Source organism: Micromys minutus (assembly GCF_963924665.1).
Source record: "Micromys minutus genome assembly, chromosome: X".
NCBI lineage: Eukaryota > Metazoa > Chordata > Mammalia > Rodentia > Muridae > Micromys > Micromys minutus.
Genome location: NC_137970.1, coordinates 11,328,114 through 11,355,989, shown reverse-complemented (window position 1 = coordinate 11,355,989; position 27,876 = coordinate 11,328,114). Strand labels below are relative to the sequence as shown.

The 27,876-nt window shown below is 51.3% G+C and overlaps 1 protein-coding gene across 2 annotated transcripts in view; it reads right to left on the bottom strand.

Annotated features, from left to right (window-relative positions):
• The window catches only part of BCOR (BCL6 corepressor), a 117,191-nt gene that overhangs the window by 71,638 nt on the left and 17,677 nt on the right, over positions 1-27,876 (bottom strand). The window contains exon 1 of one of the 2 annotated variants that reach the window (XM_080911053.1): positions 16,837-16,936. The exons of the other annotated variant lie outside the window; for it this stretch is intronic. The gene's annotated coding sequence lies outside the window, so the exon portion shown is untranslated. Of the gene's footprint in view, positions 1-16,836; positions 16,937-27,876 lie in introns of those variants that run through there. 2 annotated transcript variants of the gene reach the window in all.

The following is a 27,876-nucleotide window of genomic DNA, read 5'->3' as shown; positions in this document are numbered from 1 at the left end:
TCCTCCTCATGAGGAGGGCACCCCCTACCCCTTATTTTACAGATGAGGAAACTGAGGCACAGGGATGAGAATAGGCAGCCTATCCCGTGGCCCATACCTGTTTCTCCTTGCCCTGCCATGAATTCCTAGGGTGCTTACCATCAAACATGTAGTGTATGTTTATCCATGACAACACAGAGGGCTAAGGATGCAGCTCAGTTGGTAGAGTGCTTACCTAGCATATATAAAGACCTGGGTTCAATCTACAGCACTGCATAAAACTGGGCATAGGGGCTAGGGATATAGCTCAGTTGGTAAAATGTTTATAAGGCAAATGTTAGGAGCTACTTTAGAACCCTAGAATGAACCCGAACGAGCATGTGCACACACACGCACACACACATACACACACACACATGCAACCATTTCTAGGCATCAGGGCTGTGCGCCATGAAATACAAGGAGTACATACGATGGTGTTGGGAACTAACTTCCACATTCCTGTGAGCTCTTTCCCCAGGAGCTCTGAACAAGACAGTTGCTAAGTGGATGCCAGTGGAGGAGGGGTGCTGATGTAGCGGCTGGAGAGCCCCAGGAGGAAAAGCAGAAAGGCCTAGGAGAACCATTTGCTCAGAGCACCAAACACAAGCTTTTTTCTGCCCCTTTCAAAGAGGTCAATGACCCCCTTCATAAATGCCAGCACATAAGACCAGGCCCATAATGGCTTCTTCCTCTGTTTTTCTCTTTTCAGGGTACCTTTCTGCCCACTCTGGCACTACAGGGAACCCCAGATCCCTTCCTATGTGGCCTCAGATGAGGCCTGTGAAATGTATCACCTAGTAACTAGCCAGCTCTTCCTTCCTGGGAGCTTCACCCAATCTCCCTGCTGCTCTAACCCCACCCCCACCCTCAGCCCTCCAGGTCTCTACCTGACCTTCCTTCAGTGTCACCAAACCTGCAGTGAGGAAACTGAAGTCTGGAGAGAGCAGGGAGGCAGAAGAACCATGCTACTAAAGTTACTCTAGCCATCACCCTAGCACAAGTGGGTCTTGGAGTGTCTTAATGTACAAATGGCCTGGAGTCTCCATTCTAAGCCAAAGAGCTGCCAATTGAGACTAGGCATAGGAACCAACAGAGGTCTTGTGGATCTGACGACCCTCTCTGGGGAGCTGAGGTGTTCAGCATCAGATGGTGGAGTGGCCCACTGGTGCCTAGAGATGACCAGGAAGTAAGAAACAGTTCTCTACTTTTCTATGGGCCCCTGACACCAACACCCACAACTGAAAAGGTGGCACCTGGTGTTTGCTTTGAGCTCTGAAGCCTCATATTGGAAGGAGTTCTGTCTGCCAGTCTAGGATTTGTCAAGAGTTGACCTGACAGCTCAAGACATACTGTGCTGCGTTCAAACACACCTGCATATTGACTGTTGCAATCTTCTACCATGAGACAGGTGTAATATCTTCAAACCTAGCTGGACTTTTGAGTGTTTTTCAGTGTACAGGAGGTGACACCGTGAGACCATGACTTACGTCAGAAAAGGCCACATGGTTTCTTCTTAGCTCGCTTGTCCGCATCCCCCGTGCTATACCCCTAATGTTACTAAGACATCAACCTTCAGTGGGCATGGTAGAGCTCACCTTTTAAACCCAGCACTCAATAGGCAGAGGCAGATGGATCTCTGTGAGTTTGAGGCCAGTCTGGTCTACATAGTAGTAGAGCACACCTTTTTAAACTCAGCTCTCTACAGGCAGAGCGGCAGGTAGATGTCGTCTAAGGACTGTGACAACAGCCTGGTTTACAGAGCAGGCTCCAGGACAGCCAGCAAAAGATTAGACAGACCTTGTCTCAAAACAAACCAAAAAACCCCAAAAGAACCTTAATTGAAGTTCTAGGGTAGTTTGTTGCCCAGCACTAGTAATCTAAATAGATCTACCATGTGATACCCACAGAAAACTGAGGCCCAGAGGGTTGTGTAAGTCATAACCTACCTGGTGGAGGCCCAGAGATGCAAACCTAGTCTCTGGATCCCAGTCAGGGTCCCTGATATTTCCTCACATCCATGAAGAAAGCATTCTTTTCATACTCATCTAGTTTCCAAACCTGGCCATGTGTCATAGAGTGTTAAAGATAGAGAGTTCCAGGCCCCACCCCAGCCTACTGAGAATTCTCAGGCATGAGACCAGAGCTCTGTATTTTAGACTGGCATCCCAAGCAACCCTGAGTCTATTAGTGTGTGAACCAGCCAGTGGGCCCTTCTCAGTCAGGTTATTTATAAGACAACCAAAAGAGATCAGAAAGTCACTCACGGATATGTTCATCATATTGAATGTAAACCTTTTCTTTTCTCTCCCTGATATGTTTTGTAATGCACATGATGTGGTAGAAGGGGGTTCCTCAGCAGGCCCATGCAGAGGCATGCCCCATCCCCAGGTATTGTTCATAAGATGGGTCTAGTATAAAAGGAAGTTTATTTGGGACATGGGAAGGGAGTGTGGAGAAGGGAGTAGAGGCAGAGAAAGAAAGGGGACAGAGAAGGAGACAGAGAGGAGAAAGAAGGGAAGAGGCTGGCCAGGAATAGTGGGGAGAGAGCAATGATAGGGAGAGAGGAAAGATGGGGGAGGAAAGAGAGGGAGGGAGGGGAAGAGAGGGAGGGAGAGAAAAAGGTGGGAGTGGAGAGAGACCTTTTATATGAGAGCCAGGCTCCTACCAGGCTGTTGGGTGGAGCCTAGAGGAAATGTTAACATTCATCGTTCCCCTTTCTTTTTGAGATGGAATCTCTCGTTATATTCTCCAGGCTAGCCTAAGAATGAGTAGCTGATACAGGTTACAAATGACAAAATTTATTTGTTCAGACCCTGGGAAGATCTTTTTATCCTTACACAACTAAAAGAAAGCTTTCGTTAATTTTCGTTTGTTTGTTTGAGTTCATGTATATGGGTGTTTTGCCTGAATTTGTACACCACATGAGTGTAGTGCCCAAGGCCAGAAGAGGGTGTTTGATTCCCCGGAACTAGAGTTATAGACAATCGTGGGTGCTGGGAATCGAACACAGGTCCTTTGTAAAAGCAGCCAGTGCTCTAATTGTTGAGCCATCTCTCCAGCCTTTGTTTTCCAGACAAGGATGTCAGGGAACCCAGCTCCCTGCTGAGTGGTAGAGGCTGGTCTATACACATGATCCTCCTCTTTCTACCTTCCAGGTACTGAGATTGATACGTGCCACCATGCCAGACAAAGAGACAGAATTGGTGTTTTTAACACTCCATTGGCTCTGTGGTCCCTGCCTTCTAAAACTGCCCAACACTTAAGATACTGAGGCAGGAGGATTTGGGTTTTGACCAGCTTGGGTCATCCTCTGTTCTACTACTTAGTTAAACCCTCTGTTAGAACGCCCAAAACAAACTCGTAAACAAAGCAAAACAAATAAACCACAGAACTCACTAAAGAGGAGCCCAGATACCAGGCCTTCCCAGAACAATGCTGTAGTAAGCTTTGCGGCTGCGACAATCAGTACAAAGATAACAGAGAGAACCTGACAGAACTGTGGGTGACCATACTCCCTGGGAAAGGTGACACCTGGAATTACAAATTAGGGTGGGCTGGGCAAGGTGATACAAACTTTTAAGCCCTTCCTGGAGAGGCAGTCAGAGGCAGGCAGGTTTCTGTGAGACTGAAGATGGCTTGGAGTCCCAGGCCAGCAGAGGGTGCAGAGTGAAACAAGGCACAACAAAAGAAGTGAGGGTGAACGAAGCTATCACTGCAGGGGGAGCTCTGGATAGACTCAGCAGAAATATATCTGACCTTGTGGCTAGCTATGAGGGGGGGGGGTGGGGGAATGAGAACAGTAGAAAGGGGCACTCACAACCAGGCTGCTAGCACATCATCTTTGTTTATTTGTTTGAGACCAGACCTCACTCTCTAGCTAAAACTAGCCTAAACTCACCCTGTAGCCTAGACATGCCTCAAACTCGAAACAATACCCTTGCCTCGGACCCCCCCCCCCAATGCTGAATGCAAGGTCTGAGTTGGTTTGAATTTTTAAAAAATACTGAACTTTAAAGTATATGTATTTGTGTGAGGGGTGTGGGATCTTCTGGAACTATTGTGAGCTGCCGTGTGTGTGTGTGTGTGTGTGTGTGTGTGTGTGTGTGTGTGTGTGTGTGTTGTGCTAAGAGTTAGAGCCAGGTTCTCTGGAAGAGCAGCTAGTGCTCTTAACCCCCCGAGTCACCTCTCTAGTCTGATTTGAATGTTTATTTTCTCAGTTTCCAAAAGTTATTGTCACTAAAGATCAAGGACCAAGTTTTTTATTTTATTGAAAACTTCCAAACCAGTCTTCTGTTTGCCTGAGTTGCAGATAACATGTCCCTAGGATGCTCACAGAAAAGATCTGCTTTGGGGGGGGGGGAGTACCAGTTGGAAAAGACTGACTTGTATCCCAGGATGACCTGGAACTCACTATGCAGCCCAAGCTGGTACCAAATTCAGAGCTATCCTTCTACCTCAGACTCCCAAGTGCTGAGGTAACATACAGTTTGAGAAAATTTAAAAACAAAATTTTAGCATCTATTTAGATACTTGAATAGTTGGTGTGTGGGGTGTGTGTGTGTGTGTGTGTGTGTGTTTGTCTAGTTGGTGGCCAGGCTTGGCAGCAAGTGCCTTTACCCACTGAGCCATCGTGGCTCAGGATTTAAAAATAAAAAATAAAAAATAAATAAAAATAAAAGACTTTATCCCCTTGAGACACAGTCTCACGCTGTATTCCAAGCTAGCCTGGAATTCACTGTGTAGCTCGGGCTGACCTTGAAATCACAATCCTGAATGGTAGGATTACAGATGCATCAGCACGCTCAGATCTGCTCTGGGATGCTTTTCAGCCTTATCTACGAATGCTGACGATATGGCTGAGGGCATAACTCTGTGGGAGAGAACTGAGATTCAAGGCCCTGAGTTCAATCTTCAGTACCACAAAACAACAACAGCAAAAGCTGACAGAACCTATGGCCCCGGCAATTCTAGTACTGGTTATATACACACATAGCAGAAATGTAGATGCTCCAGGGCATGTATACGAATCATTCATGGCTACATTATTAGTAACGACTCCAAAACTATCCAAATGCCCATTGACAGTGAAACAGTAAGAAAATAAAACGTGTACTCATACAGCAGGATACTATACCATAAAGAGAATGGACCAATTGCACTACACGTAATGTGTGCAGATCTCACAGCCATAATGCGGAAGAAAAGAAGCCAGAGGATACACAGTACACTCCCATGCCTTTCTTTTCTACAAAGCTCCAAATCAGAGGAGGCAAACTGATGCTATTAGGAACCAGGGTAGGGTGGCAATGTGCTTCAAAGACGAGAATGCTTGCTTATAGTATGTAAGGAAGGCTGAGGTGTCTGGTTGGAGGCCTGAGGAGGGTTTGTCTGAATCCTGATGTGGGTACCAGTTAGGCGAGTGCGCTGATGTGGCTGTATGCTAATGATGTGTGCACTTTTCTGTACAGCTACTGTGTTTCACTGAAAATAAATATCATCCCAGCCTGTCATCATCATCATCGTCATCATCATCAGCAGCAGCAGCAGCAGCAGCACCATCTAACAGGGAAAGCAGGCTGAAAGCACAGGAAGACCTCTGGGAAAGAACTTCAAAATGATTTATACGGAGAGAGATTCAGGGGTGGGGCACGCAGATGCGTGGGAGATTCAAATGGTGGTAAGTTCAAGGTGAACCCATCGAAATCAAACCGAGGTTGCCAGTGAGCTCAGAGCTCAAGTTGCAATTGTGTGAAGGTGCACCAGGCTCCAGCCTGAAGGTGGCTGCTCTGGACGCAATCCCACTTCTACAGTCTAGGCTAGGTTTCCTCCCAGGCAGCCAATCACTTCATATGACTTTGAAGGCAGGAATCCAAAGACCCAAGTAAGAATCGGAATCCAAACAGGAGTCTGGGAGAGCCCAGGCCTGCCCCAACACCTCACTCTCTCAGCTTACACGAGGAAAGCTTAGATTCTTTTCCACCGGGTGGATTCCTGTGATTGCAATCACTCCGGGCTTCGGTGATTAGATTCCATTAACTGCGGGAATCAATTGAACAACGACCTTTCCTAAAGTGAAGGGCCAGCTTCCAGAGCTTTGGCTGGCTGCAGAGCTCAGGAGGAATTCACTAAAGGAAGGCGAATAATGCAATGATCACTTTAATAAAATAAAATTAAAAAAAAAAAACAAGCTAAAAACCAAAACAAAACAAAGCCTAAAGGACAGCTAGACAAAGGCAGGGTAGGTGCAGGAACCAAGGAGCTGCAAAGAGCAACTGGAATCTTGCATCCCTGCCCTGGGTCCTGGGCAGCCACGGAGACCATCTGAAGGGCTTGTTGGTAACAGAGCCACAGAAAGAGTGCTGCCATTCCAAGAAACACACAGATGTCAGCGGGGCAATTACTGCCTCTGGGGTCTCCTCTGGTCTTTATCCCCACTACTGCTCCCTGCACGAGAAGTCCAGGAGATGGGAGAAGTCTCCTTCAAGAGCTACTTCTCTCTCTCAGCATTGGCCAGACCTGTGGCCTGGATTCCCAGGTTTCTTGAACTTGGTAACAATGATCCACAAGCCACCTGGGGGGGGGGGGGCGCTGGTGTGTAATTATCATATGGGTTTATTTAAATTTAATCTAAAACACAAGATTCCACCAAAGGCGCTTTTATCATTTGATATATGTATTTGTATATATAAATGTCATAGCTAGAGATACACAGTTTTGGTTGGAGCCATCTGTTTCCGATTGGGCTACTCCCCACCCGGCTCACTGCCCCACACTCCCTCCCTACCTACATGGTGACTCTGCAACTCATTCCACGAGAGGTGAGGCCTATTTCCCCACTGATCAGAGAATTCCTTTGAGCCAATGAAACGTAAGCAAAAGAAACAGTGGCAAGTCCTGAGTGGGAGACTTACGAGCCATTGCCTTCTCCTCCTGCGCTCTTTCAATTTTTGCCATGGCCCTAACCGACCCACTCATTCATGGAGGATGAAAGACACATGGAGCTAATTTGGTCCCAGTTCCTACTCATGATCAAGCACTCTGTTCATCAACCAAACCCACGTGACCAACAGACACGTCCACCAAAATTAATTGCTGATCTTTGCTTTGGATGGTTTCTTACACTGCTTGAGTTCAGCTAGAACTGACTGGTAACACCACCTTAGTTATTCCTCTGCCTACCCAAGACTCACAAGGCTCTCTCTACATTCTTTCTAGAAGAATTTTTTTTCTTTTTAGAATAATATATTGTTTTCAATATGCTCTCTTTATTCCCCTACCCTCCTTATTTTTTTGGTTTAGCACAACTCGTAGTATGTTCCTTTTTGTTCGTGTATTTATTCTTCATTTTCAGTAAAATAAAATGACGTCCAGGACACTGTTCGATGCACAAAGCATTGCTAGGAAGGTAGCAGGCATTAAATAATTTTGTACAGATATATAATTCCTTTCCTCCTTAGTAAGCCTAGTATCTGATTTATGTGTGAAGCTCAGGAACTTTGTGATAGGCAAAATTGGAGGAAAGAAAATGTACATGGTGGTGATCTTTCTCAGTGTGGTGGTTCATTTCTATGATAACACTTGGGAGACTGAGGCAGGGAGATGTCAAAGAATTTCAGGCTAGCCTAGGTTACAGAAATTCAAGGCCAACTTGAACCATATTAAATAGTGAGACCCTTTCTCAAAAGGAAAGATAGCTAAGACTCAGAAACACACACACACGGGATGGGGGGTGAAGATGGGGGGGTGAGTCAGAGAGAGAGAGAGAGAGAGAGGACGGACAGACTGCCTTAAGGGTACATCATATACTACCTATATTAGTCTTCAATTTCTAGACTCAAGTGACCCTCCTGCTTCATCAGTCTCTCATATAGTTCAGACTGTGGGTAGGTACGTGCCACCTCATCCAGATAAAATATTGTAGAGGGGAAAAAAATATCAGGAAGTTTGCAAATATTGGAACTGCTGATAAAATTCTGCACCCCATATCAGGGACTGTCTTCAACCTTAGGGGCTTTGTCTGTGTGTTATGAGGTGTTGGGAGGAACTTCAAAGGGATTTAGGTGGCTTCCAAGAGCTGTCAGAACGTTTGACTCTGGCTTTGTGCCTGCATCACACGTTAATTAAATTATATGGCAGAAATACCACAATGGCAAGAGCACATATTATTGCCTTCAAAGCCTAACATTACTAGAGGTGTTTTCTAGCACAGAGCAAAGTATACCTTTAAACAAATTCCTTTGTCTTTCCACGGGCTGTCAAGGCCTCCACCAGTCAACATAACATATGAAAGTATACCCCGGAAGGTTTTATCAGGGGCAGAGGTGGTCTGGACAAAACTCGAACTCACAGGACAGTGGGAGATGCATGGAGTCACCGGTGTCTTCCCTCAGCTTTGCTTTTTTGTTTGTTTCCAATACAGGGTCTCACTAAGGCTGTTCTGGAACTCTCTATGTAGACCAGGCTAGCCTCTCAGAGATCCACCTACTTCTGCCTCCGGAGTGCTGGGATTAAAGGCTTGTACTGCCACACCCAACCAACCCTCAGTTCTGTGACCTCCAGCCCCTTTGTGAGTCTAGCACATATATCCCCAAGGGAGAAGATCTGGCTTTCTGCATTTCTACATAACAACAGGTTCTGTCTTCTAAGATGCTCTTATCAGCAGACCAACGGAAGGCCAGACTATAGAATGGCAAGAGTCACATGACCTCCCCCACCCCACCAACTCCGTTTGTTTTCCTTGTAGCACTGGAGATAGAACATCGGACCACAAACAAGCTAGCAATTCCTACCCATCCGAACATATATCTAATGTATCCACCTCTAGAGTGTCACTGAGTCCCAGGGATAGAACTCAAGTGCTCAGGCTCTGAGGCAAACCAACAGAGCCACCTCATTAGCCCTACACCAGTTTTTATATACTGCAGGGGATGGCCCTCAGGATGTCATGCATGCTAGTTAAGTACTCCCCAACACCACCCCTGCCCCCGTGTCTTGAAGAAGAATGGTGAGGGTGAAGGGCTTTGGCACTGTGATTATTGTCCTCACAGTGCAGATCTGAAAATATGCTGGAAATTGTCTGAGGGTATCACAGGCAAGTACCATGTCATGTTGGGGTTCCTCCTGTCTCTTGCAGGTAACAATCAAACTCCCAAGGCCTCAGAGACACAGAAACTCAAATAGCTTATTCATAAACACCACGGCAAGGTTGAAAGCAAGCAGATGTGTGTGAGGCTCAAGTCTCCCTAACTCCCAATGATCACTTTCTGGGTGCCTAGTATTTTAAGTCAGGTATGCCCACCAACTAATTTAATCTCCTCAACATTATGAGATGGGCCATGTTGATAGTTCCCATTACATGTGTGAGCTGAGAGCAGCTACTTAGTCCCACAGCTGGGCAACTGGCCAAGGTAGCTTTTGAACCCTAGCAATACAGCTTCCCCAAACTTCCATATAATCTTTACTTTTAAACTTTATTTCTTTATATTTGTGTATAGAGCACGTAGGTAAGTATGGAAGTCACGGGACAACTTCCAAGAGTTGGTTCTCTTTCCACCTGGGTTCTGAGGATCAAACTCAGGTCATCCTGCTTGGCAACAAGTATCTTTCCTTACTGAGCAATCTCATGCTACATGCTTCCCCTTTTTTCTTTTGGCTTTCTGGTTTGTTTGGGGGTGTTTTTAGACGGAGTCTTATGTAGCACAGGCTGACCAAGAATCTTCTAGAGATAACTGAGTATGACTTTGAGCTACTGATCCTCATGACTCTACCTCCCAAACCTAGATTATTATTTATCACTATGCCTATGGTTTTGGATGTTGTTGTTGAGACAAGGTCTCAGTCTGTAGTCCAGCCTCAACTTGAACTCACAGTGATCCTCCTGCCTCAGCTTCGAGAATGCTGGGATGTCAGGCATGAGCCACCATTCTGGGCTCTGAAAGGGTGGGGAATAAGAAATCGCTGCAATCTATGGGGGGGGGTGAATTACTCTGTAACAGCTTAGGATAAAGTCGAACTAACTGAGACCTCTAGAGGCTTCTGAATCCCTCTGGACAGGAGTGTTAAATGAATATCATGCTTTTGGAAATATGCCTTCTGATATAGATAGGTCTTTTGATTTTTCTTTTGGGTTTGGGCTTCTTTAAGGTTAAAAACTCTGTTTTTCCAACCCTCTCTTTTTTGAGAACAGAATTTTTCATTTTTTTTTTTCTTTTTACCTATCCTGACAAGTACGTGCAGACAACTGGGAGCGCAGTGATCCTGCAGAGGCAGAGATGGCTGGGAGATGTGGGAGAGTCACGTTTCTCCCCCAGCAGCCTTTGATAGCCTTAGAATGTTTTTGCCATGTGCTATCCTGCCACACATCTGTAATCCCAGCAGCAATCAGTGAGTGGAGGCAGAAGGATCAGGAGTCCAAAACCAACCTCAGCAACATCAGACCCTATCTTAAAATGAACACTGCCTCCCCCACCTAAAATGATTTCTTTTGTCGTGTGCAGGTGTTACCCACGTAGTCTTTGCAATCAATATGATCTAGTTGTCTGGGTGGAGTCTTGGGGAAGAAAACACAGGACACCAGCTCCCAAGTTCCCATTTAGCAGTTTGGGCTGAAGGTATTGATATGTACATGAAGAACGGGCAAAAACACACCATTGAATTATGGCTTAAAAGTAGTCTTGGCTGAGCCCTAATGATGCAAGCCTTTAGTCCCAGCGCTCAGGAGGCAGCAGCAGGCAGATCTCTGAGTTCCAGGACACCCAGGGCTACACATGAAAATTCTATTCCAAAACAGAGCCTGCACCCCCCCACCCCACCCCCAATTTTTTAGCACTGAGAAAGGGTTCAGTGTTGTACAGTACAAGGTTCTGAGCTTAAATCTTCTGACTTAGATGGCTGAGGCAGGAGGATTCTGTTCAAAGCCAGTCTAGGCAAACTCTGTCTCAGAAGAAAAACCATAAACATGGCTGAGGCTCACTGCTAAGGATGTACGAGACTCTTGAGTTCAATTCCCAGTACTAGGTAGGGTGGGGGGAAAGAGAAAGAAAGAAAAAAAAAAAAGTCCTAGCCAGTGGTGAGTGACATACGCCTGCAATCTCAGCTACACAACAGGCTGCGTTAGGAATGAGGGAAGCCACGCTGCCTGAGCTTCTTGAGCTCTGGGCAGCACAAGCCCGTGTGCTGCCCAGAACTGGCCACGAACTGGCCACGGTGGTGCGCATTCACCTGTAATCCAGGACTCTGAAGGGTTAGGCAGGAGTTCAAGAATACCTGGGCTCCATATCTAATTCCAGAAAGGTTGGGCCAAGTGTCAAGAGCGCCCCTCCAAAACAAAGACTTTCTCCCAGCTTTTGTGTGAGAGAGGAAGCCGATTCCTGGAAACCTGGGGTGTTCCTCCCACTCCCTAGCAAGAGCCATCAGCATAGTATTAAACAGACCAAAGAGACTTAAACTAAAGGTTAGTGACTGAAAGACTCAGCTCAACACCCAGGAAGAACCACGTGATTTGACGCCCATTCCCCCCCCCCCCCACCCGCTGTTTGTATTTATTGGGAACTTTTGCTTGCGGGACCTTAACGTACACAGATCTAAGTTACCAAGTGTTCACAACTACTCAAATCCCGAAGCTACCAGGAAAGGAACAGAGGCCATCCTCAGTCTCCCGGACCACTCTGAAGACCGGAAGGGATCCTGCTCTTTGACAACTTATTCACTCTAGGAAAGCTCTCACCGAAGCCTGGAAAGATCCACCTAACCCAGAATGAGGAAGTAGTGTTCTGAGAGGACTGCGGAGGGGCAGGAGGGTTTCGGAGACTTAGGCTGGCGGGGAGGCGGGTGCCCAAACTTGGGGGCAGTGAGGTTTGAGTAGTGGGCCGGAGAGGGCACACTGCCAGCTCTGGCTGGCCCAGAGCCAGAGAGTCTGACTGAACTTGGGCCAGCCCTGTTGGCCCACAGACTCAGTACGCTAACTGCCCGAGCACTCCTAGCCTCTTTGTTAGCCCTTTCTTACAGTTCCCCGGTAGTGTTTAGGAATGCGCTTTGACGGATGCAGCGCGTTTCCCCAGTGCTTAGGGAAACCAAGAGCAAAAGGCTGGGCCCAGGCCAGATGGCTCGAAGGAGGGCACCTGTGATCACACTGAAACACCCCCAGGGGCGAGTGGAATCTAGGGGGCACGGTGCTCAGGGAAGGGGGTGTTGTGTTTAAGCCACTTCGAATTCTCTGCTTGGGGACTCCCCTCACAATTCGAAACCTTGGAGATTCCCAAGTTTGTTTTGTTAAGGGAGGCAGTATTCCCTTATCAAGTTCCTGAAGGGGGGGGAGGGGGAAGATGGGGGGGCAGTGCAAGCTGCTCTTTTCTCTTGGTCTGGGGCAGCAGTTCAGGCTAGTCCTGACTTGAAAAGCTGCCTTCTTGATTTGCATCAAAATCTCTCTGGCCTGGCCCCCAGGGGAAATAAAGTAAGGCTGGCTTTCCAAGGAAGGGGAAGTAAAGGACTCATGTGACCTCTGCCACCATCCAGACAGAACAATCTGGAAGGCCCTGGAGCTTCGTCACAGTTTAGGTTGGAAGTAGAGAGGTTCCTGGCCCCAAGAGGCTGGTAGCCTCATATCCCTTCCGGAAACCAGCCGCAGGCAAAGGGTAAGTGGAGCTCAGGGAGTGGCTGACTTCCTTCTCCACATCCTCAGCAGCTCACCCACAGTCCTTTATGTCCTTTGTTATCTTGCACATAAAAGGAAGGAGTCGCCCTGCTGGGTTATTTGACGGTTCTAGCACTCGTGGTCCCAGATGTCCAGCATATTGCTTTGCATAAAGCAAGTGCGCTAACTGGTAAAATAGTGGGCCCGAAAGAACCCCTTTCTCCAACCACAAGTCCTCTAACTCTGGTTACCTGTGCTTGGTACTTGGTTTCACTTTTTTTGTCCCGTTGACCGAATGTTCTCACCCTCTGAATTCACCAGGGCTTAAAGAAGACCCAAGGTCTTTCTAGATCCACAACTACCACCTTTGCTTACAGCCAGCCCTTTCCCCCCAGTTCTGATCCTTGGGATTCTGTGGCCTATGCCTAAGTGGATCATTGTCTCCTGTTCCTCTGTGCTGCTCAGGGTAACTTTACCACACACACTCAGTCACTGGATTCTTCGACACATCTGTTCCTTTCTGTCTCCATGGCCATTTATACAGTTCCAGCCTGAGTACACAGGCCTGTAACACATGAGCAATGACTCCAAAGCCACAAAAGGCACTTGGATCTTTCTCACCACCACCACCACCCCGCAGCCAGTGTTGTCTAGAGCTCCGATAAACCTCCCTCTTGCTTCTGGATGATGACAAGGCCTGGGTTTAGGGGTCTGTGGTCTCTGGATTTTCCCCTTCGTTCCCATTTCCCCTTATTTCCCTGTTGTCATTGATGTGGTGTCTGAAGCTCTGCTTAGAGTAAACAAAGTGATCAGAGGCTCCCTTTCTTCCAGCTCTCAGAAAAGTCACTTTCCCTGCTTAAGTAATGACTGCCTTGTCCTCCCAGCCTCCCCTCAGCTGCCCTGGGTAGAGTTTAATTAGGTACCAACTCACCCAGGGGCAAATACCAAGAACCCCTCTAAGGTTGAACAAATGGAACCCAGGCTTGATGTAGGAGCCTGTAGCCAGCCTCCCCTGGCTGATAAGTGACTGGCGGCCAGCAGGTAGAGGGCTGTCCATTCTGAGCTAATGACCGCCTTAGGCACCAAGTGATGGAAAATTCTGGCAGGCTGGCAAGCTGCAGGGCGAAGCCAGGGACAATTGTATAGACCAGTTCAACATGGCTGCAGGGAGAGATGTCAGAAGGAATGCAGCCTTTGTGTGTGTGTGTGTGTGTGTGTGTGTGTGTGTGTGTGTGTGTGTGTGTGCATGTGTGTGCTCGTATCTGGGTGCCTTTTCTCTCTACTTTCCCTGCTACCTTTTCCTAGCCCATGTTCTTTCCTACCATTTTTCTCTCCTGTTTCTAGCCCACGAGAGTTGAAATTAGAAAGGTCTTTGAATTCATTTATTTGTTTTAATAAAGACAGCATTTTAAGCAGCATATTTGCAGCAATTGAGTGTTAAACTAAACACCAAGCCAGCTAAATGTGTTAGGGGGAAATGAAAAGTCAGTTTACAAGAAACATATAATTAACGCGTTCTTTGACTTTCCCTAAGCTTTTGTCTGGTGCAGGACAAGACAGAGGCGCCATAATCAACTTTAAATAAATGAAAGATCGCATCCAGGCAAAAGGGGGACAAAAAGTTTGGAGTGGAAAACAAAGGCCAAAGAAGGGATTTGGAGCATTGGAATAAAATATGCTTAAAAATACATCTTTTGTTCCTTTAAGGTTAGTCAACACCCATTTTCTCCTTCCCAATAGGAAGGCTCTAGTGTGGACTATACCTGTGAACAGTCACAGAAGCACAGCCCTGGAGGGGGAAGGGAGGAGGCACCCACAGGAAATGCTGGGGAGTTTCAGGAGGTTGATAAATCCAGACTAATGGAAATTACTATTGCACAACACGGGAGTCTTCACGTGGCCCGACTTCCAATAAACGGTTCCCCTCCTCACCCCTTGGAGAAAGTGAAATAAGACATTAGACTTTCAATAATCTCATATGGTGATGATCAATCAAAACCCAGAGGAGAAGGCCAATTTATAGAAATTGTATCTGCTTCACTGGGCTAGTGGAAGCAGGGAACTGAAAAGAACAGTGTGGGCGCCTTTGATGTGTGAAGTTGCTCCCAAATGACAAACGCCAAAAAGCACTGCCCGTATACATGGGGTCTTTTCAAAGGGAGAGGGTGCTCCGCAGAGGCCTGACTTGGGCCGCTCACTGTGGGGACCTGCCTAAAGGGAAAGCACATGGTTAGGCCACATCAAAGCTACGTATTTCTATTATCTGTTGGTTATTTTAAGTTGGAGTTGCCATCGGTCCCCATTTGTTTTATCGCCACTGAAGTTTATTTACTGAATTAACTTTTAATGGACCCTCGACTTTGTTCTTTCAAGTTACCTTCTAATACTTGGGCCTTTTTAGCTAGGCCCCCTCCAGACTTTGTGATCAGCTTGCCTTTGTGACCCTAGGCCCCCATCCCCTCCACCCAGATCCTGGAGGTGAAGAGCTCAGCCTCGGTTAACTCCTTGACTGCTGGTGTCTTTTTTCTCTGTGTGGCTACTAATCACCTCCTGTTGATCACTGCCAAGTTCTCAGGTTGAAGGCAGGAAAAAAAGGATCTCTTGACCATTCTGACTGGCTTTCCACATGAGCCTGAAAATGTCGACAAATTTGAAACATCTGCCGAGCTGCTTTGGTCTGATTGCTAAAATATGCCGACCTCAAGCCCCCTACCCCCGCCCTTTTTAATCTGTTTCATATTCACAAATTAAGCATTTAGTCTGGGTAATAAATCAGGGCGGTTTACGAGGCTCACACGAGACAAACAAGCGAGAAGGGTGCAACACAAGCCCTTGGAAGAGCAGCTGCCAGAGCCGAGAGCTCCACGCACTGGAACGTCTAAGGCAGCCCTGGCGCCCCGGAAAGGCTTCCTGCACCCACTCTTTGGCGGGTCGAGGGAGGGCCAGGTGGAGGATACAGATGAGAAGTCCTAGCCTAGGCCCACGTTCCGGAGCCTTCCATGAGAACCTGGTGTACCTGGCCTGCCCCAGCTCCAAGCACCAAGGCGCCCCTGCTCTGCCAAGAAGCTGCTGTGGGCAAAGGCAACTACCTCACCTCACACACGCCCTGTGGTGTGCCCATTAAGTCTCTCCCGACAGAGAAGACTAGATTCCCCTCCCCCACCTCTCCTATCCTCTCCTATCTGGCTGGGCTCAGCCTTATAGATTCCAAGCCTACACTAACCAAGGAAGCAAAAGAGTGCCCACACGTGACTGCCACCAACCCTGGGCATTAACCTCTCTGCTCCCCGACCTTTTCCCGCCCCCCCACCCAGGTTTCGAACCCAACTAGCCACATAGCTATGTTCAGATTTAAATGCGGAGTGGATGGCGCCTTTTGAGCGGATAGAGGCTTTACAGGGGAGTTGAGAAGGGGACTAAAGACACAAACGGGACCTGTCCCTGATGCAGAAACCCAAGCCCCCGCTTTTAGTGACCACGCAAACTCAAGGGTCTCTTATTTGTGCGTTTCCCGCCCTCCCCGGATCACCCATGAGAAGTGGACCTGGACCAGCGGTTTCGGACCAGTCTCAGACCTAAGACCTTGAGAGACCTCCCTCGAAGAAGAAAGTGGCTCTGGAGTCACCTCGAATGGGCCTTTTGTCGCCCTGCTATATACTCAAGTCCCTTAACGACTGGTGTTCTAGATGCTATCACCGGACGCGGCGGGGCGGGAAACCCGGGATTCTGGCGGTATAACCCACCCCGAGCCTAGGGAGAGGGTGTAGAAACAATTCCCCCAACCCTCAACACAGCACAAACGTCGCCCTTCCTCTTTCCCTAGCACACATTCCAACTGCGAAAGCCATTACCGCCGGCGCGCGAGAGACTTTTAAAATATTTACAGCCCGCTCTCCGCACGGTAGCCTGATCCATCTTGTGGGCGCGGAGGCGGGGCGTTCGGGCGGAGGAATGGAGCCCGGGTGGGGGGCGCTAGCTGCTTCTCCCCACCCGCGGCCCCTGGGTCCTCTCGGCGCCCCCACTTTGTAACCCCGGCCGGGGAGACGACCCGTGCCTGTGCGTAGCACCCCCTGGGGGGGCTCTGGCCCGGCCGGAGAGGGTGGGGGGGGGGACAGAGTCCGGGAGAAGGGAGGGCGGGGAGGCTGATTTAAAGGTTCTCACCGGGAAGCGAGCAAGGCACAGACCTGAGAGCCGCCGCGCGGTGAAATCCGAGGAGCTCTCTTGGCGAGGAGGGGCTGTCAGAGGCCATTTATCTCTCGCCAGAGTGGAGGCTCTGCTCCCACACCGCCCGCGAGTAACAATGGCAGCGAGCAGCAGCTCTGCACGCGCTTCAGTGCATGAATGGATTGCGGAAGATGCTTGCGCTCCGCTCCACTCCCGCGGCTCCTCCAGCGCCCCTCCCCGCCCGCCACCCCCGCCCCCGCCCCCGACGCCTCCTTCAGCCCTTGTGGGCGCCTCGCGTCTCGGAGGTTCGCAAGTTGGGCCCTGTGGCGTGGTCCCTTTCACTCAACCCGCCTCCGTCCCCCCCCCCCCACCACACACACCCGCTCCCCTCCAGCCGTTTCCCAGGGCCTTGGCACCTCGCCATCGATTGTCATTAGGGGCTGAAACTTGACACTAGCCTTCCCGGCCTCCCCGACGCAGACACCCCCGCCGGCTCGCTCCCTCTCTCCCGGCCCTGGCAGCTCGCGGCAAGTTTACTTTCAAGGAGTTGGACCGTGTTTCCGCCGCAGAGGCCGACCGCATGAGGGCCGGGGAGGGGGGGAGGGGGGAGGAGGGAGTCGGGGTTCCGAAGGGTGTCACCTGCCCTGAGGCCTAGGGTGTTTCCAGGTGTTCGCTGGCTTTCAGCCCAGTCACTCCCAGCCCGCTGATCCACCGCGGGTCCTTGCCTTTGGCTCGTGCGCGTGCACTCTGGGTACTCGGACCCCAGCCTACAAGTCCGGCCAGCAGGACAGTAGACACCCAGATTCATCAGGGCGACTAACAGTCTCCAGTGTGTAGGGAGAGGGCCACAAACACCCCCCCCCCGACTCTGCAGTAGGAAGTCTAATAAAAGCCCCCTCGCCAGTTTCGGCCTGGATCGGAGCGAAGCAAACCCAAACCCTCTGAGGCTCCTGTCTCGTAGTCCTGAGAACAATTTTTCTAAAGACTGGAACCTTCTAGAAGTGAACACACACAACGACCCTAAGGCAGTGTCCAGTAACCCGTGAGAAGAGGCTAGGTTTCGGGAAGTCAGCTAGCTGCACGAGAGCAAAGGCGTACTCCGGGAGGCAGAGCGCGACCCATGGACCCAGGAGACTGGTGAGGACAAGCGAGAAGCTGGCAGTGAGACAAAGCCAGGGGAGAACGCCAGGAAGGCTCAGCCGCAGACCCGGAAACACAGGCTGCAGCAGCCGCCTGAGCCCCGGCGCGGAGGCGTGCGCAGCCAGGCCCTGCCTGGCATATCTCCATTCATGTGCCTAGTGACAAACGCACACCCCGACTCTTGGCGGGCCCTGCTGCCAGAGTTGATCTCTGTCGGTCCGGGGCGAGTCAGCTGTGTGGAACTTCCAGCAGAAGAGGGAGTCCCTGGGGCAGTCTTCTTGGACCCAGCCAGGCCCCTCTGTCACCCACCTTTCTTCTAGCTTGGGACAAAGATAACAAACAGGTTTATAGGTGGAGCGTGGTCTCAGGAGTGCCACGGTCCACTGAGTTTCCATTTGGGCTTCCCTATGGCGGTACCATTATAGTACACTCCACACTCTGGCTTTCCAGCAATTAGGAACCAAGCTGGGCTTCCCTCAACCACTAGTACTGTATGTAATGCAATTTGAGAAAAGACCCGTAGTAGGTACTAAGGCTGTTGGCCACAAGCAGATTGGCACGCTGGGCCAATCAGTACCTAACAGGCTCTGCTCCCCTCCAGCTACCTACCGCCAGCTCTGCTGCACTGCTCCCAGCTGCAAAACAGTCTCTCTTCCCTCAGATGAAACCAAGGGCTTCGCCACTACTGTTAGCTTTGCACATGCACACTGCCTGTACCCAGACTCTGCGATATCTAAATACGTCTTCTGGCCCTTCCTGTCTCCTTGTTAGTGGTCCCCTCAAAACCTGACTGTCTAGCATAGTGGAGAAAATGGGTGTCTCGGAGCCTGGGTGGCTCCTGGGGAGCTCGAAAGAAGACACGGGCGGGGGGGGGGGGGGGACCGGAGGGGGGGAACAGAAAGGGAAAGCCAGCACTAATCCCTCAGCCTGCCTACCTGGGGACAGCTGCAGACAAAAGGCTTTCCCCTGAATATTATCTCCTGTGCACGGGCAGCTCCCTCTAACTGTAAGGGACACAGTGCAGACCCGTCCCCCACAGCGGCAGAGGAGAAAAATGGCTCCAGAGGTTAAGAGAGGCGAGTGGACTGGGACATGATACTAAGGCTACCGAGCTCGGCTAGTGGAGTAGGCCCAGGGTTTCCTGTTCAGCAGTCCTGTGTGCGGGTCCTGGGGTGAGTGTGGAGAGGGGAAGGGTGGTTACTAGCCAGGAACAGACATCCAGTTAGGGAAGTCCCGGAAGGAAGGACATGGCTCCACACCTCTTCCTCTGCGGTGTCTCACACAGTAGACACAGCCCTTTCTATTGAAACCCAGAGTGGGCCCCCATTCTGCTGCCCTTAGGCAAACACTGTGAAGAGCCACTCTATTCCTCCGGCAGGAGCTATTTCAGAGGTCTCAAGTCGGCCTTGGGGGGGCCCAGCTTTGCTCAGCCCTCCCCCCTGTCTGCCATCCCTGTACCACTCCCACCACCCCCAGCCTTGGCTGCAGGATGCCTTGCATCCAACTGTGGTTTCTGGGCAATAAAACAACTATTAAAGTCACAAGCACGGCTGGTGATTTGCATCGCATCCTCTCATGCATGGATTCAATATTTAATACACAATATTGAATACGGATATTAAAAATCAATAGCTAGGGACCCCTGGGGAAGTGTCACAGTGTGATCCTGATTCAAGACTACAAGCAACTCCTAAAAAGGCAGGAATGGCAAGTTCAGCCACGCTAAGGCAGGCGCCAAGGGATGTGAGGAGCCGTGGCTGCATCTCAGCTTCCTGATATGCTTAAGGGTACCATTCCTAAGTTGAGCTAAATAAAGCAAAGCCAACTAAATGGTATGCCTGTGGGCTTTACGGACTGCTGGATGGATGGAGGAGGGATGGAGAGTCGTTTGCATGCAGTCAGCCAGCCAAGTGCATGGAGTTGTTTGGTTGCTGTTTGTACTTTCCTTTGGTTCATGCATGCAGGCGCTCAACTTTTCCCATCATGATAGCTCCAGTTCCTAGGCCTCAAGACATCCATCACCACAGGCCCCATGGGGAGCTCTTGGCATAAGCTTTCAGGCAGATGAAGCAGGAATCCCAATGGCTGGCTCAGGATATTCTTGGTATGATAAAAAAAACAAACACGAATACCTATCTTGTGGGGTCTTTGGTGCCTTCAGGCCTGTTGGTGGCAAGGGAGTTGATGGGTGTGACAGAAGGAAGGGGCCAAGAAACCAAGATCATCTGTTAAACACACAGAAAACAGCAAGGTCCTGGGATGCATAATTATCTTTTCAGGCCTGAAGAGGAACACCAATTATTCTATTTCTTATCAAAACATAGAAATATGCTTTATCCTAAAAAGGGAACAAGGCATTCCCAGACTGATTAGGTATAGAGGTGAAGGAGAGGAAACATTTTTTTTCAGAAATCTCGAAAAAAATCCCACCCCCAACTATAAAAATAGAAGAAAAACTGACAATAAGACAGAAACTTTAGCTGAAGGGTCTGGAGAACTTGGATACAAACAAAACCCTAAGTGAACTTGACCCGCTGAAGTGCCAGCCCGCACATCAAGTTATTAGATCAATTCTGTGAAATTCCTTTTCATCATAGTTTAAACCAATAGGGAAGGAGTGGGAAACTGAGCTCTAGTATAAACTGATTGGGAAGATACCTCAGAAAAACCTCATAGTAGTTATCTGGGTAAAAGTCGGAGGCGAAGACCAGAGGTATTGGGAAATGTGACAGTCAATGAGCTACAGTCTCCAGTCTTTGTTTTCTAACAGTTGTCAGAGAACCATCAAAGCCAGGGTGGGAACAGACACCCTTCCCAGAACCCAAACAGGAAAAGCAGCTGCTCTCTCTCTCTCTCTCTGGCTGTGGCTGTGGAAGATCCCCAATGGTGGTTCACTCACCCATACCCTGGGAGTTTGCCTGTGTCTATGCATGTGCTTCTCGGATGGGGGTTGCTGCTTTTCCTAACATGGGCCTTGGGGCCTGTGAAATCCACTACCAATCAATCTATGGGCATGTTGGATAAAAAACAACTGAGCTCTTGTACCAGCATCAGCAGTTTCTTCCTGAGTCTACCAAACTACTTGCTAGTCCCACTCGGCCACAAGGCCAAACTCCGAGCCTCTTATAGGCCCCTAGTATCCAGGCTGCAGCGATAAGACAGCATCCAGTACAAATGTTTGGCTGTGACAATCAATGACTGACCAGAAGAGGCTGGGGGGTGGGGAGCACCACAGGCTTGAAGCTGACCCAGCTTGGGAGAATTGCACCCAGAGCGTGTTGTTTTTCCTAGATCTGTCTGCCTGGTACATCAACTCAGAGTGCAGGGTGGCATTTAGGTGGCCTAGACACCAAAGTGTGGGAGGCTCGAGGGACTTGCATACTTAAGTTCCAAATTGTGATGTAAACTAGAGTAAGGGACCCGGTAAGAGGGAATTATTTTCCTGCCATCACCGCCCTACCCCTTTGTAATGTTTTCCTGTTAGGAACCAAAGCTAGTGAAGTTGTTCTTGGAGGCCCTCTGGACTGCTGCTACTTCCTGGTGCAAGGCATTGAGAATAAAGGCTTTCTGCCAAGAGGTTCCCTGGTTTAGCACCAGTAACCTCGAATCCTGGCGGGAATCCTCACACTTCCACCAAGACACACTCTCTCTCTCTCTCTCTCTCTCTCTCTCTCTCTCTCTCTCTCTCACACACACACACACACACTCTCTCTCTCTCTCTCTCTCTCTCTCTCTCACACACACACACACACACAAACACACACACACACTCACTCACGCACAGACACACACCCAGACACACACACCAAACAAACAAAAACCACTCCCAGAACTGCTGAAGTGAATTCCAAGTCTGACGCCAGGGTCAGTAGAGGGACTGTCCCCATCACCAACAAGTTGCTGGCCAAGATAACAGCTGTGGGAGGGGGAAGGGAGCCGCAGGCAGCCACGACTGAACGGTTGCGATCTAGAAAATTCAACAAGAGGCCGCCACAGTGGCGGCGGCTCCAATTAGCTGAGCCAACAGGGAAGGCAGAGAGCTAGGCAGCGGCCCTGCCGATCACGCCCCGGGCGAGCAGGCAGGAGGGGGCGCGGGGCCTCGGAGCTGCTCGCCGGGGCGGCCCTCTCTCGGCCCCTCCCGCGGGTTCTCGGAGCGCGCCTGGTGTTTACATACTGTCCTTCCGACACGGGATCAAGTTTCAGGCCGCGCAGGAGGCGCCTGGAGCCGGCCACAGGCCGGGGAGAAGGGAAGAGCTGGAGCAGGATCTAAGGCCAAGCTGCACCGCCGAGAAGGCCGGGGCGCTCGTGGTCATGGCTAGGGTAGCCCTCCCTCCTTGCTTGGGGTGAGAAGTCTATCGCGTAGGGTGGCAAAGGCAGGTGGAGCTTCGGAGCGCTGTCCAGAGAGAAAGGCACCTCTGAGTCGCCAGTGGAGTCCAGGGCGCACCAGGGACTGTGGGGTGGGGTGGGGGTAAGGCTGTCTGATGGGAACCCCAGGACTGCTTTGAATCCCTCTGTGAACTATTCACTCCTCCCCTAAACTCCTTTGATAGACTACCCGATCCAGCCTGTTGTTATGGTAGTAGTGGTGGTGTGTCTATGGACTGCAAAAACTCAAAATTCGAAGCGACCACTCTTCTTTTCTTGCCCACACTGTGCTGCGGAAAGCCTCGGGCGAAGTGCCCGAGGGTCTGGCAGCCCGAGGGTGCCCTGCGCTGTCAAGTGTGGGCAAGTGATCTCCAGCTGCAGACACACTGTAAACAGCCCTGTGTGCGCCCTCCTAGCTCGGGGTGGGAACCTAACCCAAACACAAGTGTCCTCTCAGGTACCCGGCGAGACTTCTGTGGCAGAGACCGAGAGAAGAAAGCCCCCCACCCTCACACCAGGCCACCTGCATTCTAAAGAGAGTGTTCAGAACCTGCACAGTCGCCAGGTGCTGCTGGGAGGGGAGACTCAGCCTGTCCCCCTCCCCGCTGAATGCTTGCTTTGTTCCGGGAAACCGGGGAAGCATTAGGCTGCTACCCCCAGGGAAACACAAAACTTTTTGAATCTCGGAAAGGGCGGTTGAATGCATTTCGAAGTTCCCGAGATTGGTCGGAAGGGAAAAGCAGATGGCGGGAGGTCGGGAGACTTCCGAGAGAGGCCAACTGACAATGTGGTAGGAAAACGGCTCAGGGTGACCAGGCCGGAGTCTTGGGAACTCAACTCAGCGTGATGGTGCTTCGCGAGTTCCAGCGAACAGCCGGCTAGGCCAAGCGGTGCCTGCCCAGCCGGCGGCCGCGCCAGCTTCCTGCCCTGCCCAGGACCGCAGAGCAGTCAGAGACGCCACCTCTGGCGGGCTTGGTATCGCAGGAAGATGAGGGTACACAAATAAACCCTGAATCTCTGCACAGCGCCCCTCCCCCATCTTCCGCAACACAGTGGACCCAGGCCAATTGGTGGGTCATCCGTTTCAAGTTTTCAACCTGGGGTGAAAGGGAAAGGTTCAGTGAGCTAGCCATTACGGTTGGGTGAGTCTGATGACTGCCTGGCCCATCAACTCCCACTCTACCCCATCCCCGTCTCCACCTAGCTGAGGGTACCACTAGCTTTAAGGTATAACATGCAAAAAGAGGAATGGAGGCAAATTTGCCGTCTTTCTCCTGACTGCCACTTCTCACTTAGCCTTCCTAACATTCAAGGAAGGGGAGGACACCTAGGCTCTGTCCCATCCCCCGTGGGACGCTCCCCTCTGTCTCTCGGAAGCTCAGACTGCGAACGAGGGTTTTCCCCCTTCACCGTGGGCTCGCAAGGTTTCTAACTTCCTCTAAACCTCCCTCCTCGCTCCGAAAAGCCCCGAGGAGAAGAGCAGAGAGGAAGCAAGCCGCTAGTGTGCTAAATGAAGACCATGTGTGAGGGTGGCGGCATCAGAGTGCCGCGGCCGGGAAGGGGGTGGTGAAGGCCGGTGTGCGGCCCAAGGCTGGCTCCAGGTTGAGGCAGCCAGCGCCTGGGCTTTGGGGTACGCGAAGCCACAAAGTACTGCTAGGATAGCCTGGTGGCTGGCCACGGATGAGTACGATATGAGTGTACGTGTGTGTGCGTGTGTGTGTGTGTGTGTGTGTGTGTGTATGCTTGGTGGACAGGATCTGCCGTGCCGCGGGGGGCGGGGGCGGGGGCGGAGCCCTGACTTCCTGGGCCGCAGCTGCGACCCAGGGCGCAAGAGCAAATCGTGCTCCGCGGCGGCGGTGGCTCGGGCCCGCCACGCTCGCAGCTGAAAATCAACAAAGGGAGGCGGCAGGCGAGCGGGGGAGGGGCGCGGCTGAGCGCTCGCTGGCTGCTGTGGAATAATAAAAAATAATTAATAAGGATAATAAGAGAAAAAAATCCGCCGGCTTTCTGGGCACTGGGTTTCCGTGCGGCTGCAGCGGGAGGCGCGCTGTCCTTGACGCGGCCTCTCTTCGCCTGGTCTGCCCGCCCCTCCCCCTCCCTCGCCCCCTCCCTGGGAACCGGGAAGAGAAAGGTCTGCAGCTGACAAATATTATCCATTCTCCCCATCGATCGCGGAGTGTACAGATGTGAGCGCTTGATGTGCCCGCGGAGCGGCGGATCCTCCCTGCTCTCTCGCCGCCCCCCTCCTCCCCCTTTGTTCTCCTCCCCTTTCCCTCTCTTTAAATAGATTTCAGGGCGCTGCCTGTTGGAGAGCAGCTGGCGATCTCTCCAGAGAGAGAGAGAGAGAGAGAGAGAGAGAGAGAGAGAGAGAGAGAGAGAGAGAGAGAGAGAGAGAGAGAGAGAGAGAGAGAGAGAGAGAGAGAGAGAGAGAGAAGGAGAGGGGCCCGAGGTGCCCTGTCGTCAGTCTCCCCTCCCCCACCTGCCCTTCCCACTGCGAGCCCACCTCCCCTTTTTCCAGTTTTCAAAACAGAAAACATCAGGAACACCCACGTCCACTGCATCGCGAACCTCGAAGCCTTTAGACGCTTTGCGCTGTCCCCGCGCTATTCCTTGTTTCTGTGAGGAAAAGGAGGAAAGCGCAGGGAGGTTACATAGCGCCATGGCAGAAGATCCAAGGGTCGGGATCTTTCCTTGGCAGCAGCAGGGACAGTGCCCGGGTCACGCTAAGAGGGTACAGTTTACCCATTAGGGATAGTTGGACAAGGCAGCCTCTTTATTCCCCTTTTGCAAATGGCAGATTAAGCCGGCAGCGCTCGGCTTCAAAGGGCCTCGGCCACTCCGCAAAGGGTTAACCCTTCGGCCCATAATCGCAGACACGCACTCACACGCGCGCACGGTGCGCCCTCCCCGCTCGCCAGAGAGCTGGCCACGGCCCGCAGTGCACCCGGAGCTGGGGGGGGTAACTTGGGGGGAGGGGCGGGCTTAACCAGGCCGCTCGACTGAGCCGGGGCCACCTCGCCGTCTGTCATTTAAATGATTGTCCTCCGCTCCGCTCAGTGCGGTCAGTACGGGCTGTTAACAGGCAGTTGCAATCAGTTTCCGAAAGGTCAGCCAAGGTCCTCCGGCTCTCGCAGACGGAAGGCATTACGAAACCGCTTTTGTATCTGCAGGCCCTTTAGAAAACGAAGCAAGGAGGGGCTTCACCCCAACGCCTCCACTGCTGGGAGCCCTGAGAGGGTCGTGGGCGGCAGGGAGAGGGAGCCTGCACCCCTGCGGACTGGGCTGGGCACCGAGGAAATCACCGGCCAAGTGACCTAGGCCCTTCGTGTTCCGATGGGGAAGCGGAAGGTGGGCAGGCTGTAAGGCAAGGAGAAATGGGAAGTAGGATAGACCTCTTAGTTCCCCTCCTCAATGGGCCTGCGGCCCACACCCGGTCCCGGACCACCGAGGTGGGTGGTCTTGCGGACGGGAAGACCCCCACTCTTTCTCTCCTAGACTCTCCCAACATGCGTAGGTGGTGAGAAGGGTGGTAGGGGGAAAGACCCTTGTAAAGCGAGCGAATCACCGCACGGTGTCTGAAGACGCTGCTGCTACCGCCGCTAGAAGTCGTCCATCAGCAACCAGTCCAACCTGCCAGTGATAATGTGCGATCAACACCAAATCACCCCCGCCAGGCGCGATCCATCATCGCAGCGCGCCACAGGCCCGTGTGAGCCTGACTCGCCGCTGGAGGTGGGGAGGGGGCCTCAGAGCAGGGGGCCGTCACCCAGCAGACCCGAACTCTGCACACCTGGCTGCCTCTCCTGAGGACGTGCACCTTAGCGTTCATAACTCCCCAAGTTCCCCAGTTGCAGGGTGCAAACACTGTGACTCCTGAGTTCTGGGCACGGTCACTTAGTAGTCCGCGTGTCCTCCACGCCGTTACCCTGGTCACACCCAGCAAAGCCATCCTTTTCTTGCCTTTGCCCTGTGTGTCCCCTCCCCCCCTCCTTCGAGAAAGCGTGGCTGGCGGGAAATTAATATTTAATATCGTGAAATTGATTAAAGGTCTGGAAGCCGGCGATGGGATGGGGGAAGGGTAGGGTCTCCGAGCATAATTAAAGATCTGGGAATGGTGGCCGCTTCTGGTCGGCCCGGGGCCCCACAAGGCCTTTGTGAGGCCCAGGCAGGGTCGGTGAAGCTAAGACAGCAGTAGCCTATGAGGCCCTGGGTGCTGGCAATTGCTGGGGCGGGGGCGGGGGTGCTATCTGCGAAGTCTAGAGTAACCAAAGCTCACCTAGGGGTTACACAGAGAACTGAGTCTCTCTTGCCTGCCTGCATCGTGGCCCCTTCTAGGCAATGGAGCCAAAGGTTCAAACATTTCAGGGCTAAGTTTGCTAGGTACAGACGCCTCCTCACGGTCCAGGAGGTCCTTAACCTCCTCTAGGTCGGGTTTAGGAGGGACACCTCCCCCCTAAGGAATGAGTCTTCTGAAACTCTCAAACAGCTTTTATGAAAGGACTCAGACCCTGAAACTAGGGATCCCCAAGGCCCGGCTTGACCAAGGCTCCCGCCGGTTCTTTCAGGTCTAGGCCCCACCCCGACCGCTCAAGCCTAGGACAGTTTAACTCGTTCAGCTGCACTGCAGATGGGGCTTGCTGCTCCAGGCTGCTGTCTCCAGGGAGTCGTCACCGAAACCAGCTCGGCCGGCAGTCTGTCTAGATGTTTAAGGTTACAGTGCTTCCAGAGAGGGACGGAGCTGGACAGGGATTAGAGGCGGTGGTGCAGGTGAGGTTCACCAGGCACCCAGAGAGATTTTAGGTAGAAGCCAGGGCACTAGGATTCATGGCTCCGTGAAAGCTTTAGGCATAGGATGGTTGAGCTTGCCCGGGTGGGGTACTGCCTTAATCCCAGAGGCAGAGGCAAACATCTCAGGGAGTGAGGCCTGTCTGGTCTACAGAGCAAGTTCCGGGGCAGCCTACGTAGACCCTGTCTCAAGAAAAAAAAATTCCCCCCCCCCCCGATAGTTGGTTTCAATGGTGGGATGAACCCAACTCAGAGCCCAGATCCTTCGTTTATAGGCTGTTTTGAACTTCTCTGGTTTTGGATCCGATTTGTTTATTTATTTTTATTTATTTGAAGTTTTTCTTTTTGGGTAAAACAGTACCTTTGAAAAGCATAAGTGCACAGAGGAGAGAGCACAGTTGGCACACGACTAGCAGGAAAGCCCGAGGGCCGGCCGGACTGGATGCCCACGGCAGGGAAGGTCAGGACCACCGAGGATTAGGGTTAGCCCAGGGTTTATGGCTGTACTTGAACAAAGTGCCGAGGGGCTGCCTAAACTAGGGCAAGAGAGAGGTAATTAAAGGGGGAGTTGCTGAAGGAGGAACGAGTCGCCGCTGTGGCGGCTGAGGAGGGGGTGGAGGAAGAGTTTTCCTTCCGAATAACAAGCCAGTTCGAATGTTATGCAGAACGACTTCATTTCAGCAAAACAAAACCCAAAACTTAGCACTCAGCCTCTTTCCAGAGCTGATAGGCAAGGTGGGAACTTCAGACAGAACCTTGAGGTGTTAGGA